Source organism: Pleurodeles waltl, chromosome 3_1 (genome assembly GCF_031143425.1).
Source record: "Pleurodeles waltl isolate 20211129_DDA chromosome 3_1, aPleWal1.hap1.20221129, whole genome shotgun sequence".
Lineage (NCBI taxonomy): Eukaryota > Metazoa > Chordata > Amphibia > Caudata > Salamandridae > Pleurodeles > Pleurodeles waltl.
Window position 1 is genome coordinate 1,990,318,643 of NC_090440.1, and position 20,357 is coordinate 1,990,338,999.

The 20,357-nt window shown below is 42.5% G+C and overlaps 1 protein-coding gene across 1 annotated transcript in view; it reads left to right on the forward strand.

Annotated features, from left to right (window-relative positions):
• PPM1E (protein phosphatase, Mg2+/Mn2+ dependent 1E) overlaps positions 1-20,357 on the forward strand; it is a 725,707-nt gene that overhangs the window by 160,572 nt on the left and 544,778 nt on the right. The gene's annotated exons all lie outside the window — the stretch shown is intronic.

Sequence of the window (20,357 nt, forward strand, 5' to 3'; positions counted from 1 at the left end):
TCCAAGTTTTAGCTAGGATTTCATTTGACATAGACTCGATTTGTTCACAGCAAGGAAGTGGAAAGCACAAGGCCGTTTTACCCTATGGCATATGTGACATGCATTTATGCTGTACGATTAGTTGTGACCGCGGGGTGAGATAATGTGGTCATTTAAAATCTGGTGAAGAGGAAAATGTTCTGTAATTGGGTAACTGGACATTTTTACTGCTGCACTGCATTACAACATTACTGGTGTACCGCCAGGCATCACAGTAAGTATCCGCAATGTGTTCAGAAGCTGAAGGCATCTGTGGTGATGTGGAATGTAAAGGCACCACCACTGCTACCACCAATTATTCCTCAACTTCACCACTGAATAGATAAATGTGACAGTAATGACTTGCAGAGACAGTATTATTGTTATGGGCTTATTACTTCCGTATTAACCAGTGGGTTATAAAAGATTCCAATGACTCTTACATGCCATTTTGTAGAGAATACCAAGGGGTGATAGCCCAGTCATGTAGGCCGTCACCTAGAACTGGGTGGTAAAATCCGGGGGCAAAAATCTGATGTACAAATAAAGTTGCCGTGATTCGAAGTTGTGGCATAATTCCTGCATTGTGAGTGCAGAAGCGAAATAATCTGGTATGTTGAAATACCGAGTGCTTTTACTGTGCTGACCTTTTCCAGGGTTCACAGCATTTTTTGTGAATGCTAAACCCATGAACCTTTTGTGGCAGTAACTTTGTAAAGTAATGTAATAGCTGCATTTCTCAGAATTAGCAAAAATACTACATGTATGAAGCAATCCCTGGTCTCCGCTCACTGCCCTGATCCCCTCAAATATCAATTCCTCCATCCACTCTGGGGCCCCCACCGACCCCTGCCCCCACCACCTTTACAACCTTGCATTGAACCCTATCAGCATGTCGCTCACCAGCATCTTCAACACCTTCATCACCACTGCTACCTTCCTGAAGAAATGGAAACACACAGACGTCAGACCCCTCCCAGAGAAAGCCTCCCTGCTCCCCTTCCCGGCCAAAGTACCCGTGAAAGCCATCAACCAGCAGCCCACCGAATTCCTGGAACAAAACCACCTGCTGGACTCCTTACAATCAGAATTCCATGCCAACCACAGCACTGAGACCATGGTGATTGCTGCCAGACGACATCAGAACTCTCCTCGACCGTGGAGAAACTGTGGCCCTGATCTTTCTCGACCTCTCCACTGCGTTCGACACAGTCTCCCACAGCACCCTCATCAACAGACTCTGCAGCATAGGCATATAGCAAGATGCCCTCAAGTGGATCACCTCCTTCCTTACAGCACACACACAGAGCATCCAGCTGCCTCCCTTCACCTCCGCACCCAAAGACATCATATGTGGAGTACCACAAGGATCATCTCTCAGCCCCACCCAATTCAACATCTACATGTCCCCCCTCGCAGACATCGTCAGATCTCACAGATCCCGCAGATGGCACTCAACTGATCCTCTTGCTCACCAGGACCCCTCCGACACCAAAAGCAACTTCTGCAACACCATAGCCAACGTAGGCGAATGGATGAGACACACAACTGCCTCCAGCTCAACTCTGACAAAACGCAGTACTGATCTTCGAGAACACCTCCGCATGGGACCACAGCTGGTGGCCTGCAGAACTCGGACCCACACCGACCGACCATGCACATAACCTCGGCATCATCCTCAACAGCCAACTGACCATGAAACGACAAAGCAATGCAGTCGCCTCCTCCTGCTTCCACACACTTTGCATGTTCTGCAGAATCTTCAGATGGATCCCAACCAACACCAGAAAGACGTCACTCAGGCCCTTGTCACCAGCCACCTCGACTATGGCAACGCCCTGTATGCCGGCATTTCCACCCATCTCCTCAGAAGACTCCAAACCATACAGAATATTGCAGCCAGACTCCTCTTGGACCTCCCCAAATGAACCCTCATCGCCTCCCACCTGAGGGACCTCCATTGGCTCCCTATCCAGAAGAGATGCCATTTCAAGATCCTCATGGCATGCCCGCAGAGCCCTCCACGATGAAGATCTGTCTACCTCAAACATCAACTGAACTTCCACCAACCCTATAGACACCTGCACTCCTCTTCACTCGCCCTTGCGCACACCTCCTGCACCTGTCTCAGCTGCAGTGGTGGCTGCACCTTCTCCTACATTGCTGCCAAGACCTGGAACGACCTTCTGCTCCAGCTCCGTACAGCTCCCTCGCTGGCAGATTTCATAAAGAGACTCAAGACCTGGCTCTTTGACAGAGACCCCTAACGTGACAGTGTTGTGCTTTACAGATCCGGAATGATTGATTAATTGATTGATTGGTCCCATCCCTGAATGGTTCTTCCTTATCCCCAGCACTTTAAATGAAGTTGTTTGGTGTGAATCTACAGTTTATAAATATGTTTGTGTCACACTCTGTGTCAATTTTGCTGTTAAAAATCAGAAAATGAATACGAGTTTGTTCAGTCCTTAAAAAAACGCTTAATGTACATTAACTGTACAGCTGTCTTTTACTGCCTAACATTTTTACCCCAAAGATAGGAGTATTTATTTCAAATGTGGCAGAAACACATACAGAAGATTCTAGGGATATCACTAGCCTATTCATATTTTTAAATGTTCTGCAGGCATCGACTGAATTTTTTTTTTAAACGACAATTCTAAGGTAATCAAGTATTTTCGACCTTTGGTAAATCTGATAATGTATCTTGTGGATTTTCCCCAGGGCAAAACCAAATCAGTGCACCAATTTCTGCAGATTTTTCCTTCTTCTGACCTACAGTATTTTGCTGCAGGTGAAAAACCTGGGAGTGTGCTCATTTCATACTACTCCTAAGCCCGTATTTGAATCTAATATCTGATTTAGCCCTTTATTTAGAATGAGTGGGAAACATTTTTGTAGGCTCTCAGCAAAATTGAGACCAAAAGACCAATAGGCCTCATTAAATTAAGAGGTTCCCATATATATAATTTTGAATTTTATAGATCACTGTCTTTTAGCAGCACCCACGATTTATGTTTTGGGGTAGTAGTACTTCTGGGGAATCAATTGTAGTGCTTTTAGAACCAACACATATGGTCGCCAGACTGAGGAGTATTTGGGAAGTCTCTGATCATCTTGTGACATCACACTGGCCCCCCCCCATGGAACGCAGAGTTTTAGGTCCTTATAATTTCGTCACTGTCCCCTTGCTAACAAAGTCCCCGTGTTTACGCACCATGGATTTCAACAGTATAAACCTGCCAGGGCTCCTTTTCTGTGTGTGCAAACTGTACAGGGATTGGTAGTGCTGCCCTGTGATTGCCTGGTACGCTGCTGTCAATTCTGTCATCTAAAGCAATGGGAAGAAATCAAAGTAATTTATTTCTGTAATCCATTAAAATATAATCAGAATAATCTTTTTTTATTATGGGAAGATGAATGAGTCTCCTTTTTAGCCTAATTCAAGATAAACTCATTAGAATGCCAAAGGTCTAAAGTATCCTTGAAAGGTAGTTGACAGGTTTTAAGCATTGCCACATAAGATAAATTAAAATAAATGAACTGAAATAGTCAATGGTTAATCTGAAAATATGGCAAGGATTTTGTCCCCTGGAACTAAACTGGACACCTGTGAATTAGATCTAATAACAGGTAAAGTAACCACGTGTAATTTATTGAAAGATAAAGCTGTCAAAGTATTTTCTCTTGTAATTGTAGGCACAGTGAATTAATAAGAATCATTGATTTAAACTCAGAAAATGAATACGAGTTTGTTCAGTCCTTAAAAAAACGCTTAATGTACATTAACTGTACAGCTGTCTTTTACTGCCTAACATTTTTACCCCAAAGATAGGAGTATTTATTTCAAATGTGGCAGAAACACATACAGAAGATTCTAGGGATATCACTAGCCTATTCATATTTTTAAATGTTCTGCAGGCATCGACTGAATTTTTTTTTAAAACGACAATTCTAAGGTAATCAAGTATTTTCGACCTTTGGTAAATCTGATAATGTATCTTGTGGATTTTCCCCAGGGCAAAACCAAATCAGTGCACCAATTTCTGCAGATTTTTCCTTCTTCTGACCTACAGTATTTTGCTGCAGGTGAAAAACCTGGGAGTGTGCTCATTTCATACTACTCCTAAGCCCGTATTTGAATCTAATATCTGATTTAGCCCTTTATTTAGAATGAGTGGGAAACATTTTTGTAGGCTCTCAGCAAAATTGAGACCAAAAGACCAATAGGCCTCATTAAATTAAGAGGTTCCCATATATATAATTTTGAATTTTATAGATCACTGTCTTTTAGCAGCACCCACGATTTATGTTTTGGGGTAGTAGTACTTCTGGGGAATCAATTGTAGTGCTTTTAGAACCAACACATATGGTCGCCAGACTGAGGAGTATTTGGGAAGTCTCTGATCATCTTGTGACATCACACTGGCCCCCCCCCATGGAACGCAGAGTTTTAGGTCCTTATAATTTCGTCACTGTCCCCTTGCTAACAAAGTCCCCGTGTTTACGCACCATGGATTTCAACAGTATAAACCTGCCAGGGCTCCTTTTCTGTGTGTGCAAACTGTACAGGGATTGGTAGTGCTGCCCTGTGATTGCCTGGTACGCTGCTGTCAATTCTGTCATCTAAAGCAATGGGAAGAAATCAAAGTAATTTATTTCTGTAATCCATTAAAATATAATCAGAATAATCTTTTTTTATTATGGGAAGATGAATGAGTCTCCTTTTTAGCCTAATTCAAGATAAACTCATTAGAATGCCAAAGGTCTAAAGTATCCTTGAAAGGTAGTTGACAGGTTTTAAGCATTGCCACATAAGATAAATTAAAATAAATGAACTGAAATAGTCAATGGTTAATCTGAAAATATGGCAAGGATTTTGTCCCCTGGAACTAAACTGGACACCTGTGAATTAGATCTAATAACAGGTAAAGTAACCACGTGTAATTTATTGAAAGATAAAGCTGTAAAAGTATTTTCTCTTGTAATTGTAGGCACAGTGAATTAATAAGAATCATTGATTTAAACTTATGTAGGATAATGTAATGAGGGCAGTTATTTTTTATAATCTAATCAGGGGTGGCTCCTTCGCAATGGCAAAGGAATGTCAGCCCCCTGGCTAAGAGCCAGCAGCTGAAAAAACAAAACAATATTATATTATTTTATTTTTTAGCTTCTGGTCCAGCCAGCAGATGCAGGGAGGGGCGGGTCTGGTCCGTGGGAGGGGGGAAGTAGGGGAGTGGAGTCAGTGCGCTAAATGTACATGTCAGTTTGACCGGCCGTCTCAAGCTGGCCAAAATGACATGTGCACTTACGGGGTTGGAGAAACTGCACAGACTCCTATGCAGTGTCTGAGCAGCAGAACAAGCCACTCAGACCAAACCTGGTGCCGCTCTCATGCTTGGCGTAGCATGAGAGCAAAAAGACCTTGCCAGCCTGTTGGCGGTGCTACCGCGGTCATTCGCCCTGGCGGTTTTTACCGCCAGGGTTAGAATGACCACCATAGTATACAATAAGAAAAATTGTTGTTTTCAAACTTGACAATACAACTGTAATTCCATACCAAATACCCTGCCGTACATGAAAAAAAACACATTTTTTACCAGAAATTAGACAAATATATATTCAAATCAACAGAAGAGTAGTTAGTCCCTTAGCAAGTTCATACAAAGTCCAGCAAATTGATCATAGGGACAGAAATTGTCCACTCTGGTGATATGGAAGCAGAAAGAATTGTCTTCATCCAATAGAGAAAATAATTATCCGGTTCATCCAGATTCAGCCGACACGTGTTTCGTCCCAACATGGGACTTTATCAAGGCTTTGAATATTTCTTTTTAGCTATTCTTTATTTGAAGTTGATAATGTAAGTCCAAAGCTCATCGCATCATCACGAAAAATCTGTAATTAAATGTCTCAATTTATGAGACGTATCTGTAGAAGTCCAATGTCAGTCTAATACCTAAATATAAGGTGCCTTTAAAAGTAGTGTGTCCTCCGGCGGTCGAACCTTCATTAACGGCTTCAAAAAAGTGTGTTGCAATTGTTTACAGAGTTAAGATATGAGAGTAGATTTATCAAATACAGTGTAAAACAAGTATCATAATGTACTTGTGCAATCAAATTAGAGTTAAAGAAAGTAGAATCTTTTGCATTCTAACCCAGATTAATGTACCCAGAGTACTATCTATGTCTGAAATCTGTTGCAGGATAAACTAGTTAGAGCAACCTCTTTTTGTAATCTTACATACAATAAAGAAGTGAATGTATAGTCTCTAATCAAGTAAAGCCTAAAGCCATGGGAGTAATTTCCTTCTGCAATTAAAAGCAAATGTAATGTTAGCAGAGTAACCTCCAATTATTGTAGGTTGGGGAAGAAAGTGATCATGAGAAGGGTAGTGTCAACCACAGTGCTGCCTGACTGAAGAGTCATAGAGAGCATTAGCAGACTCATTCAGCAAATAACTACTTTAACTCTTGTGCTAACAAAACCTTAGCTCTTCATCCCCCTGCTCATCCCTGATTGAGAAGCAGACATTGAAGAAAGACTATCAACCACTAGGATATTATAAAAATGGGAGACCTTATGAAGACTAAACAGATAAAAAGGTAACATAAAAAGAAATAGAAATTAGACACATAGATTACAATTATTTTAGAAAGAATAGAGCTAGAGGAAATAAATGATAAGATGAACACTATTGAGTTAGAAAAAAAGATCACAAACATTGGATCGGAGAATTAGACAAACAATGCAAGTCAAGACAAATTTTAAAACAATTTTATTGACTCAGAAAAATATATTAACTGAATATAAAATGCACATACATACTAATGTATACCTGTAGGTATAGCTATTTGTGATGGGCTGCAGTGCACAATATTGATTTTACCTGCCATTTCGAGCAAAAGGATTTTGAGAAAATGTTCGATTATTAAGTTTACGCTAGCAGATTGTTTATGTGCAGGAAGTTGCAGAATGCAGCACATATAGAAGTAGCAAATCGTCAATATTGAATTATTTTTTTATGTGCAAGAAGGGACACCTTCCTGCACATAAACAATCATTCATGGCCATTTTGCTCTTTCTATGTGTACTGCAGAATGCAGCACATATAGAAAAAGCAAAAATTAGGAGAAATAAAAAAAAAAATCTTGTTGCACCATGCTAATCCACCCCAGGGGGTGGCGTTAGTTTTTGCCGGTGCCTCAGATTTACGATTCCCTGTAAATCTGAGGCAGCGTCAAAAGCAATGGGTGTTGCTGTGAAACGCCCACAGCAACACTCATTGCACGCCCCTCTGCCGCTGAAAACTGCATCAGAGGGGCCTATATTTACAAGGCGGCGTTAAGCCACAAAAAGTGGCTTAACGCCACCTTCTAAATATGGCGCTAAAGGATTGTAAGTATGCCCTTTAGACTCAATAGGTATGTAGCTAATAACTGTACTCTTGGTCTTCCTGACCTTTGAAAACTTCAGTTGACATTATTCAATAAAAGTTGAATGTTACCTTCTGTGGCAGTCTTAGGAGATGTAGAGGTTGAAATACATTTCACAGTCTTTATTGTTTTTAAAGAGACAAATTAGAAAAACAAGAGTAACTATATAGATTGTAACAAGACAACACAGACAGTCGTATTAACTTAACATAGATCTCAAGGTGCTGATGTGAAAAGATGGAAGAAGAAACAGAAAGGAAAATCTAGTCAACCATGTGTAAAAGGCAGACCAGAGGATTCAGGGAAAGGAAAGGTATGGTTTAGGGGAAGATAGAAAGAGGACCTGGATTGGAACAAGAATAATGCCCGAGGTGTCACCAGAGTCAGAATTTATTATGGTGAAGCAGAAGAGGGAGAATTTGAGGGCAGGGGTTCTTTATGGGGTTTTTCTTTCTTAGAGATACATGTACAGTGTGTTCCAAAGTGTAGCAGAGGTTGTGTGGTGAAAATGACCATTGGCTAGTATGTTGTCTGCACCCCTAACAAAGCAAATCCATACCCACCATCAGGGATAAGAGTTGTTTCTGGCACGTTGCCAATCACTAAGGATCCTTTAGATTTCTATAATAGTAGATCAAGTGGGGACAGCTCAAAATGACCTAAGGTACCTTGGAGAGAAGAATACACTGGATCCAGGATGATCCGTGGAAGCTCAATTGTGATTTCTGTTTGAAAAATATCAAGTGTGGTCGGCTCAGTTTGGTCCCAAAGAGAGTTAGCAGCCTCACAGTAAAAGAGCATGCGTTCCAAATCAGCCACATTCCCTGAGCTGCCGCAGAATTTAGAGGACTCTGTAAGCCCATGCTTATGTAGTTTTTCTGCTATCCTAAACAATTTGTGGAGAACCCATAGTTTACATTGGTATAACAGAGAGGAGATCTTAAATTCTAAAGAGTGTTCTAGGCACAAGAACCAGTCTTTGTTAGTCAAGGGGGAGGTAGTTGTTGAATCAAACGGAGAGTTTTGCAATCTCTTTTGAATGCAGGAAGTATTAAAAGGTTTCCTATTTATTACGTTTTTGGTAATTTTATGCATCCATATGCGTTTGAAAAGCGATTTTGTTAAGGAAATCGAAAGTGTCTGAGTGGTGACATTTATCATTTTTCTTCAGGGCAGGTTTGAGTCTAAGAAACCTTTAAAAGTCTATATTGAATAGATCATGTTTCTTCTACAAAGTTGTGAATGTAACCTGGGGTACAGTACTGAAGTCTTTGACCAGTCTAATCCCTTTTTTGCCCAGTTTTCCAAATCTCTTTCTTACCACTAATTCATATGTTAGGATTTAACCAAAGGGACAGTAGGTCTGAACCCTTAAAGCGGTTTGTAATGGGTTTGTCTAGAGTTTTGTGTGATTTAATTGAGTTTTTTAGTATCCATTGTGAGTGGGCTAACCTGGGAGTAACTAATGTTAGTGTATTTTGAAAGGATAGGCGGAAAATGAGGTCTATTTCAATCCTTACCCATGGGAAGATTTTATCTTTGGAAGTGAAGAAAGTCTTAGAAAGATATATGGGAATCATGCTAGGGATGAAGTTAATTCGAGGCGATAGCATCATTTTTAAACAATCAGATCTACCCCATTAAGTTATACATTTTGGGTACCATGAATCTGTTAGGTCTTTGATTTTTTTTATATAGGGTTTATTCAGTATGTTCTCCAGATTCCGATAGGTTTTTCTGGAACTCAGTGCCAAAATATCTCAAGTGTTTGTTTTGTCAATTGAGACCGGCCTCAAGATTTTGTTAAAATCATATTTAAGATTTTTTAGGCGGGTATGAGAGATACACCTTTTGTGGATATGAGGTCATTCTAGAGGGCTTTGATTTCTTTTCTAAACTCGTTAGAAGCGCAGGATCTTATGTTTTTTTGGCCATAATGTTGATCATTGTACCTTTAACCAGAAGCTTTGATGTCCTCCCAAAGTATTTCTGGAGACAGTAAAGAGGTTTTGGTAAACTCTTTCATGTCAGGGTTTTGCAAAATATTATTCATTCTCCATATTTTGTCTTTCGGGAAGAACATATCAAGGTTGAGGTCCAAGGATATACAATTGTGATTGGAGATTATTGTGTGGTCAGTTGCTGGATTTGAGGTTCTGGTGGTAAGCAACAGATTAGTTTGGAGGTAATCTATTCTTGTTAAAGAATTGTGTGGGTGGGAGAGGAAGGTAAATTCACTACCAGATCGGTTGTGAACCCGATATATGTCTGAGAGGTTGTGTGTTGAGATTAGATTTAGGAGTTACTTTAGGAGATGCTTTTATGACCTGTCAATACAAGAAGAGAGTCTAGCTAGTGTTAGATCTATAGGTAGGTTAATGTCTCCTCCAAAAAGTATTTCTGTTTTGTTTGGGATATCCTTAAGCATTTTGTTAAGGTCAATCCAGAATTGAGGTATATCAGCAGCTGGGGCGTATATTTTGATCATGAAAAGCAGGTGTTATTTTTGTTAACTTCAGTAACAAGCCCCTGTTCTTCTGAGCCATGCATTGAGGTTTTAATGGAGTTGTTAGAGTTCTTAGAAAACATTGTAAGAACACAGGTCCATATTTATACTGCGCCGGCGCTGGTTTGCGTCAAAAATGTTACCACCTGCTAACGCCATTCCTACGCACCATGCGGGTGCCTTATTAAAGGAATGACGTTAGCCGGCGCTGTGGACTGGTCAGAGTAAAAAAAAAAGACTCAAACCAGGCAGTGTCAGCGTAGGGGAAAATGGGAGTTGTGCGTCAAAAAATGGTGCAAGTCAGGTTTGAGGCAAAAATCATGCTTCAAACCGGACTTGTGCCATTTTTTGACGCACAACCCCCATTGAAATTACTCCTGTCTTAGCAAAGACAGGGGTCATGCATAGTAATTGGGCACAGTGGCATGTAGGGGGACCCAAATTAGGCCCTCCTTTACCACTTTAAAAAAATTTAAAAAAATACTTACCTCAGCTTACCTGTACTTACCTGGGAAGGGTCCCCCCATCCATGGGTGTCCTCCAGGGTGGGCGAGGGTGGCAGGGGGTGTCCCTGGGGGCAGGGAAGGGCACCTCTCTGTACTCCTTCCATGGTCAGAGACCATGGAAGTGAGCCCACAGGTCCCTTAACGCCTGCCCTGACCCAGGCGTTAAAAAACGGCGCACATCAGGCTGTGCGCCGTTTTTAAGGCCCATCCCCTCCTGTGCATCAAAATCGCGCAGGAGTGTAAATAAGGCACACAGGCCTTAAAGTCATTTTTTGGCCGGGAACGCCTACCTTGCATGTCATTAACGCAAGGCAGTTTCCCTCATCCAAAAAATGGCACACACGGAGGAATTTTGACATCAGCGGGCTCAGGCGTCAAAGTTTAAATATGGTGGACGGTTTGGGCCAAATGTGCATCAAAATTTTTGATGCAAATTCGGCGCAAACAGTATAGAGATGCCGCACAGTTTTTCTTTTTAATAGCAAAAGAATGTGCCACCTTGCTGATCACGAGTTTCGCAGATAGGGCCTCTTTTGCACCAATTCCCACTTTGCAGGAAGATAATATTTCCCTTAAGTTTATAATCCTTTTTTTAGATTAATTTGACTGGATGATTAAGATCCTTTGTATTCAAAGAAAGAATTTTCAAAGAAGTTGCCATAGAGGAGTGGTGGTGTTGTATTGCAGTACATGAGTGGGAGAAAAATCACTTGAAGATGTGTTCTGGATGCCTGGTGATAACTAATGTTCTTTCCATCGAGAAGAGGAGGATAAGGGTCGGGGAGCGATTGGAAGGGCATAGGCACAGAAGAAGAGACAAATAGCAATGGGTATCTAGAGAAAGGTAAAGGTAGATAGCTGGAGTGAGAGAGACAAACCTGGAGGGAAAGTACCTCCCCTTTGTAGCCAACCCCACTCACTTCCCCAAGGAAGAAAATGGACGAGTGGAGGTCTAGAGAGACCACTAGGACAGAGGGTCTACAGAGCGTAGAGTGTAGTGTCAATTGAAAAATAGCTCTGGTTGTGGAATTCAGTATTCTGTATTTGGGACTTATTTGAAAAATTACCATAACAGTGTATCAGTATAACATAATGGTTAAAGGTAGTTATATTTAGGACCTACTTTCCTTAGGAAAGTTGCTTAGCCAATAACTTTGGCGCCGTTTGAAGTGAGTGACATACTAGTTTTGAAATCTCTGTGAAGATTCATCAGTTGCCGTCTTGAAAGTTTCGGGGTCCTTCTTTAAGTGGGGGCAGAGAAAAAGGGGGGCCACAAAACACTTTTTCCTCCCGTGCAGTTTCCCTAGGGATTTTTAGACATGAATATAGCCCAAACCGCTGGACAGAATTATACCAAATTTGGCAGAAAGCTAGATCTTGGTTCACAAAGCGTGCTTTTTGTAATTTGGTGTAAATCCGTTTAGTAGTTCCAAAGATAAAAAAGCAAAAAAAAATATAGATATTCTGAGAGCTGACTGGCTGCCAACACTTCAACCAGGAAGTGTTGGCAGACATTTTGGGATTCAGACTGAGTCGAGTCCCCCAAAAAATGTTAAACATAAAGAAAAAGGGGCATTGTAGGAATACCCAGACTCCCTAGGCCTGGTGCTGGGGTGCATCGGGGACCCTCGGCATGGCCAAAAGGCAATTTTTGAAAATATTTTTCTGTGATTCCACAGAGAATCCATGGATCCGGGGGGGGGGAAATAAATGAGCGCTGTTTCTGTTTGAGCCCCTGGTGGGCCATGTCCCGGGGGCATAATATATGATATATTATGGGTAGAGGGTTGCTTGCGGCCCCTTCCCCCATGGTCGATATGGGCCCCAGGGACTGCCACCACCCAGGGCTAGACCAACTGCAAATATGATGGGGGCACGCGGCCTCCATCCCTAGGCCCTTTACAGCCTCGGGGACCGCCACCTTCCCAGGGCTTGGCCTTTAAATTAAAGGGAGGGCCATGCAGACACCTCTTATGTGCCCTTAAGGGCTCCGGGGGCCACCACCTCCCCAAGGCGAATGGTTTTTCAGCCCTGGGACCACCATCTCCTTCAGGCTGGCCCTGCCTAAACAAAGAGGGGGGGCACAGCCCCCTTCCTGGAGCCATTAATGGCCCTGTGGACCGTAACCCCCCAGGGCCAACTCTCTAAGTCCTGAGGTGCCCCGTCTTTGGACATAGTAGTTTGCTGTTGCTTGGCAAGAGCTATGACAGTTCCCCCCTAGCGAGAGCAAACTGTAAGTCTGCTCACAGCAGGCAGGAGCAGAAAAATTGCTCCTGCTTGCTGGGAGTGGAGTTGTCATCTGTTTTCCTGGATGCTTTTAAGTGGGAGGAAAACAGTTGAAGCAATTGCTCCCACACGCAGAGAGCAGTACATCCAAATCTGCTCGGTGGTAAGTGTGGCTGGAGTCCTGCCGTCAGCTACTCTTTCCTATGGTGCCTTGGTGGCAGATGGGAGTCCTTGGTGAAGTCAGGGGGACTCATGCTGTTTAAAGTCTATGGGACTGCCAACATTTAAATATGATGGGCGGACTGTTATGGCGGCAGGTGGGTTTTCAGTCAGACATCCGACGACGGGACCATTACCACCAATATCTAAATCAGGTCCTTAGTCTCCCCTGGCCTGCCTTAATACTGCTTCAACAGTGTTCATAATTTCTAACGCTTCATTTTGCACTATTTCCTCCCACTGTCAAAAATTACAGCCCATTAATTTATTTCTCCTTACTTTCTGGTTTCTTCCCTTCTCTCCTCTTCTCATTACCTCTACTGCTCCTTTTATACCTGTATGTTTGACCACAAAAGCCAACAATCCACCACACTTCATTGCTTTGTCCTTGTGAGATGCTTGTTTTTTAGGAACTTATTGCTCATTTCTCTTCCCTGCTATCTTGTTCCTTCCCTTTCTGTTTCCTCTGACTCCTTTTATATCACTTGGACTGCCTGCGCCCCTGTGCTTTAAAGTGAACAAAGGATGATGTAAAATTACATTGAAATTTAAGTAACAGCATAATACTGTTCTGTAATTTATTGTAGGGTGAAGACTTTTGTCCTTTTTGACTTTCCTTTCTAGCTGCTGATTTTGCCTGGAAGTCCTCTGCACTATTAGACTGAGTAAACCCTGAGCAGCATACAGTGTGGTAACCTGCAAACCAGTGCTTAATTTCAGCTGGGGGTTGCCTGTGGGGGGCACCGGCTCTTATTTCTGGGGACCAGCGCTTATTTCTCCTCATCAGACATTTACCAAGAAAAACAGAGGGAAAAACAAACAAAATGGAAACGCTAAGGAAGAGAAATGCAGAAAAAAGGTTACCAAGGGAGAAAACACAAACCTGTAAGAGTGAGAAAACTGGGCAAGGAGTACCTTTCAGCGAATTAAAGAGGCCTGAGATGGGTTCAGTACTGCTCACCCTTAGTATTCAGCAAGCTGACATTTTATAGCACTGATCACTGGTGCATGAGCAGCGCTTTGGGCATCTGCACTTACTATTTTACAAATAAAGCACTGCTGCAAACTGCTCAGGTGAAAGCTTTGACTCAGGCTAATATTCGGCTAGATGGGTCAGGATAACCATGGAAGTGTTCTCTTCCCTCTTGGACAAAGCTAGGCTGTTGCATGGTGTAAAGCATAGATGCCTTCTCAGCATTAGTTTTCCACTATGTATAGTGGCGATTTGCCAGCAGCTTTAGTCTTAGAAGAAATCTTGCTCTCTGAACAATGTTGTGACCCCAGAGCACATGCTTTTGTACACAGATGGTATGGAGTTGATGGACTACACAAGTGTAGGGCTTCAAATGGAGCTTAATTGTATAACAAAATTCTGTGTAAAACCTGTTAGAGGCTGGGTATTGGTAAGGGTAAGTATACACCTACCACTAGCACTACACCAAGATCCCACAAAGTAGCCCCTGGCTCAACCCCTGGTAACTTGGCAGCGAGCAGTCGGGCTTAACTCAGGAGACGTATGTAAAGCATTTAAATACACCAATACAGTGAATAAGAGAGACACAGCTCAAAATACAAGTCCCACACCAATTTATACAAATAGTAAATACATTTATCTTTACAATGACACCAAAACGACAAAAATCAAATATAGGGAACCAAAGATATGAATTTTTAAAGAGTAAAAGTAAAACTAGCGCTTAGAAGCACATAGCGCTCAAAGGGAAGGTTGCACCGGACCTGGACAGTCAAGAGTTCCAGCCGTCCACAATGTAACACTTTTACACTTACTTCCAGTAGTGTTTCATGATGCAGGAAAGTGATCCACAACCCCAAGCCAAGGTTCCAGAATCTCTGTGCTCCTTGGGATATTGGGACTACAATTCCCACAATGCACCTGGCCAAGTCCTTGCAAGTCCACTGGATGCAGTCCAGCTTGGGGACTTTTGTGGAAGTTCTTGCAGGGAAGCTCTTTTAACCTGTTGGTCCAGGGAATCCACTCCTGAGTCCATTATGAAGCAAGGCAAAGTCCTTTGGGCTGTGGTTCCAGTGTGCAACAGGCACAGTCCTTAAGGAGCATATTTACAAGAAAGTGTTGCATTAGCTCTGATGCACCATTTTTTATGCATCGGCCCGCACCCCATAACATCACTATGGCAATGCTGTATTTACTATACAACGCATCATGGCGCACATTAGCACAATAACGTCATAATTTATGACCCTATTGTGGCGCTTTGCTGGATTAGCACCATGAATTATGGCACTGGTCCAGCAAAGCATAGGGAGGCCCATAGGTTATTATGGGAGCGTGACTGAAAAAATTCTGTAGTGAAATCTTGTCAATTTCATTGCACCTTTTTTTGGGGCCTTCCTGCATGGAAATGCCCCCCTTGCACAGGTATAATGTGGCGCAAGGGGTTATGAAGTTGTGCAAGGCATGTATTGCACCCCTTTGTAAATATGGGCACAGTGAGGGCCTCCTTAGCATAAACAAAGGATGCTAGGACAGTGCAAGGAGTTGCAAGGGGCTTGTAAATATGCCCCTAAGTGTGCAGGCCTCTGGGTCGCAAAGCAGGGATTCAGCAGGGCAGTCCTTCTTGTGGTTTCAGGCAGCAGATCTGAATTCCAGTGCAGATCAGCCGCTTTTATTCAGTCATCTTGGGAGACAGGCAGTGGGCATCATTGTCCATTGAGCTGTAGGGTGCCACCCATAAGTATGACAACTTCCTCCTAAGTATGCATCTTTTTGACCCATAAAGTACTGCACTTAAAATTCCAAGATGGAAGATTTTCCCCCGGAGGAGTAAGATCTGGCTAAACGAACCCCTTGGTGTAGCTCATTTCCATTAACAGCCCCCCTCACACACCTCCATGGGACATCTGCAAATTCCTTTCCTAACCCCACCATCTACTTCTGGGGTACAGGGGTGAGAGGGCAGGCCTGGCTGCATTCCTTTCTGACTGGTATCCTTTTGAAGCCTCCGCTTGATCTACCCAGCCCCCTTCTTGGCCTTGGTTTCACCATCTGCCTACCTCCCCCATCAGATAAACTCTGCTCAGTGCAGGCCAATTATCACCTTATCAAAGAAGCCTGGCTCATCCTGTTAGGGCTGACCAGTCAGGACAGACCACTAGCAGGCTGGAATTTGTCTCACAGTAAAACAAAAGTCTCATAACTTATTTTCTGTTTATGTTATGATAAATTCAACAGTTGCAAACTGTTGCATTTATCATTGCATTCATTTTAGTCCTTTCATGGCATTTTATCATTTTCCTAGCAATATTTAGACTTATGACAAATATTTTCATTATAGCTTATGGAGGCAACTTTCTACAATGGGGGAAAATGAAAGGTGCAGTTTTTCTCTCACCAGGGCATATAAAATATATTTTCTAATGTCCCTTCGTATAGTTACATGGCACCCTACCCCTGGGGCATCTAGGGTAGGGGAGACCTTGGGGGTGACATATCCATAAAAATAAGGTAGATTGTTACTTTAGAAGTGCCATTAATTCCAAAGTCCATTTTGAATGCATTTTACATTTTAAAGACTGTCTGCAAGGCAGGGCCGTCATTACAAATGACTGCAGGCACACAGCAGTGCACACTCCAGTGCAGGAAATCTACTGGGCCTCTTCACTTCCCTGCCCTATTATATGCTAAGGATTTCTATAAAGTTTGAATCCCCCTTGCTCTATAATCTACTATGGAGTAACAGGGTCTGTTGTTGCTAAATGGATTTATAACATTGTGCCATTTGATCACAAAGGGGCGGATGGGGGTGGGGTGGGCGGAGAGAGACACAAAAGATCTTCCATGTCTCCCAGTTTTGTTTTATAAAAAACAAATTCTCCAATGCAACACATCAGAGGATTTTTTTACCCCCCTCCCTGGTGTCGGCCACTGGTCGTGACCTGCCCCAGGGAGGTAGTGTCGCCGACGCCCGCACTAATGAGTTACAGCTTGCTCCATTTCTAGTATGGCGTCCATCAGGCAGTGCCTGACAATCCTATCGAAGAGGGATCAGTCAGCTCATGTGAAGGATTGTGTATGGTTTAGTGCAGTGCTTAATTTGTGCCAGTGGTTGCTGGTTGTGGACACCAATACTCATATATTGGGACCTGGACCTATTTTCTTCAACAGACATTCACACAGAGAAAAATAAAGATAAACGCAGAAAAGGAAGAAAAAAGAGGAAGAGGGAAAAGTATAAAGACAGTAGACAAAGAGAGATTGCAGGGATGAAAAAGATCCTGAAAGAACAAGACAAAAGAAACAGGAAGAACAGTGTGGTGGAAGATAGAAGCATTAATTGGAAACTGGAATCAAAGGGCCTGATTTAGATCTTGGCAGAGGAAATACTCCATCACCAACCTGACGGATATCCTGTCCTCATTATGACGATCCCATAGGATATAAATCAGGCCCAAAATGAGCCACCCTTTGTATACAACAGCTCCTACGTTTGCCAGCTCTGCAGAGGGTTTTAAGTAAAACATCAGATCGGGAACCTGTTTTTTTTCTTTTCAAATCTGAACCAGATGAATGTTATACGAGTGGAGGGAGAAATTCTTAATAGCAGTGAGCCAACAACTACTTTCCTGCTATAAGTGAAAAGGGCAACTAAATGCTGGGAAGTAGACCTAGATGTTAAAACACTACTAGAGAAAAAAATCATGGCGTGATTACCTTGTCTTTCTTGATTTCCATCCACACTGGATATCTATCAGCGTTGCCGGTTTCAGAGGAACAGAATAGATTTTTGAGATTTAAAGTGAGATTAACTTGTGCTGGGGAGAAGGAGGGAGCTTAAATAGATTTCTTGCGGGAAGTTAGTTTGTGTAGGTTCTACCATGATGAAGTATGTAATGTACACAGCATGGTTAGATGTCTGGCATTAGAAATGATGGGTAATCGGCTGTTAAATCCTTTGTGGTGCAGAGGTAAAGGCTTTTGAATTAATAATGAATGGGAATTTAATTAATTAATACCGACCCGTGAGAAGATGGTCAAGCACTAATCCATATTCTGGATTAAAGTTTTTCTTTTGTTGTAGGGTTGTATATGATGTGATTATAGCTGTGTAGGATATTTTATTTTATATTTTATTTTATTTATTTGGGTTATATAACCTAAAATAAATCCAATCTTTAAGGAAAGAGTAAAGACCTAAAACAAGATTATGAGTAATCTTGTGAAAAGTTAGGTAATCAGAGTAATCTCCTTGAGCAATTTAATACATATAATGGTATGAATATTAGCATTTCTTAGAGTATTGCGGAAGACCTATTCAAAATAATGTAATCTAATAGAGTAATATAATTAGAATGAGCTACTGGAATTCTTTTGTGATGTAATCCATGTAATCATTTAGGTTAATATATGATATAGTAAAAAAAATCAAAATATTATCTAATGCTTGATAAGTAGCCAGCACAATTGCTTTTTGTAATCTGATGTAGTTTGTACTGCTGCTGCCCATACTATTATATTAATAGGCTTTTGTTGCAGGGCAGCGCAGAAAGTTATCTTGCTGCACTGAACTGCCCTGCGACAGGAATGCCCGCTGGGCTAGTGCCGTTTTGCCAGCTTCGCATTAACACAGTGCCATGGTGCTATGGTGTCTGCATTGTAGGCAGGATTGTTTTTGTGCAGGAAGGGCCACCTTCCTGCACAAAAACAATCCTGGGAGTTTTTTTCCTCTTTCTATGTGTGCTGCAGAACGCAGCACACATAGAGGAAAAAACGAAAAATAGTAATATTTCTACTTGTTTCGCCTCCCCTGGGGCAGCATAAGGTTTTGATGCATCTCCAGGTTTACAAGGTCTTCTAAATCAAGGGATGCATCAAAATCCATGGGTGTTGTATGGGAACACCCATTGCAAATCCCATGGAACGCCTTCCTTGTGCAGATTAATGCAGCGCAGCGGTTTGTGCTGCCTTGCCTTACTACATATTTATGAGACTATTCAAAGCAAAGTAGCTGTGCATGGCTTCATTGGTGAGTGCAAGGTTTGTGCCACTATTGCGTCGCAAAAAGTGATGCAACTGCGGCTCAAGGAGCTCATAAATATACCCCTATGTGCTTTGCACGCTAGCTACACTTGCTGTATCTGTTATAAATGTGTGATGATAGCTTATGCTACTGATGCCGTGCTGTTGCCTCTTCTGTGTGTAAGGTAAGCATGGCCTGCAGTTAACTTGCTGTCCCTGTTCTACATGTGAGGCAAACATGCACTGCTGATGCTAATGCTGTACCTGTTTCTTTTAGTCTCGGTTACAGACCAGTACAGCTTTTTGTTTCCAATTTAATCAGTGATCGTATGTTCAGTCCTGTGCTCATGATTTCATAGCGTTGTTGTCTGTCAGTGGTGTGATTCTGATTCAATACCTTCCCTCAGCATTGTATTCTAGTGCTTGTGTTGTCCAGAGGCATTTCGGTCTTGTGGGTTCTGATTAAAGGAGTTGTATCCTTCCACTGCTTACGTGTGATGACCCTTAATTCGTATTGTTAGCCCAGGTTTCCAAAGAAAATTGGAATAAAATACATATGTAGACCACCTTTTAGTCAACACTTTTTATCCATTGGTCTTTTCAAATGTAATGCACTTTATTCTTCCTCCAACCACAGCATGCAACATAGGACAGTGGGTCAGCACACTCCATCCATCTACTGCCTGCACTTTAAAAGTGACTTAACTTTGCTGGGGTGCATCCACCTAAACGGTAATAAGCCAGGGTTTCAAGACTAAAGGCACTTGTACATACAAAATACTGTTATTACCTCTGTGTATTAGAGTGTCTTTCACATTCTTCCATAACAGTCAAGACACTTACTGAAAGCTGCAATATTGACTTGTCATAAATGAAGTTTAGCATATTAATTTAGTCCATGGAAAACGACCACAAATCATTTAAGGAGAAAAGTCTATACACAAATTAAGGGGGTCATTATGACCCTGGCCGGTGAGTATTAATGTGGCGGTAGTACTGCCAATAGGCTGGCGATACATACTGCCACAACCCCCCACTTCTCCACTCATACTGCCATGGTGGTATCAGCCGCAGGGCCGGAGATGTCAATCTCCTGCCTGGTAGCCGGCACAGTACCGCCGGCGGCATTATGAGCCTTCCTACCACCATGGATTTTGTGCCATTAATCCCTACGGGTGACAGGGAATTCTGTCTCTGTCACCGGTAGGTGGCTCCCCAACCCCCCCAACACTCACCAGATGCCCCCCACCCCCCTCCATCCAAACTCCCCCCACCCCCTCCGATCAACGCACTAACCCCCATCCCCTCCGATCAACACACACCCCCCCTCTGATCAACACACACACAACCCATTCCCCTGTCATCAACACACACACCGCACCACCCCCTCCGATAAACACACACACCCCACCCCGTCCGATCAACACACACCCTCCCACCTCCTCCG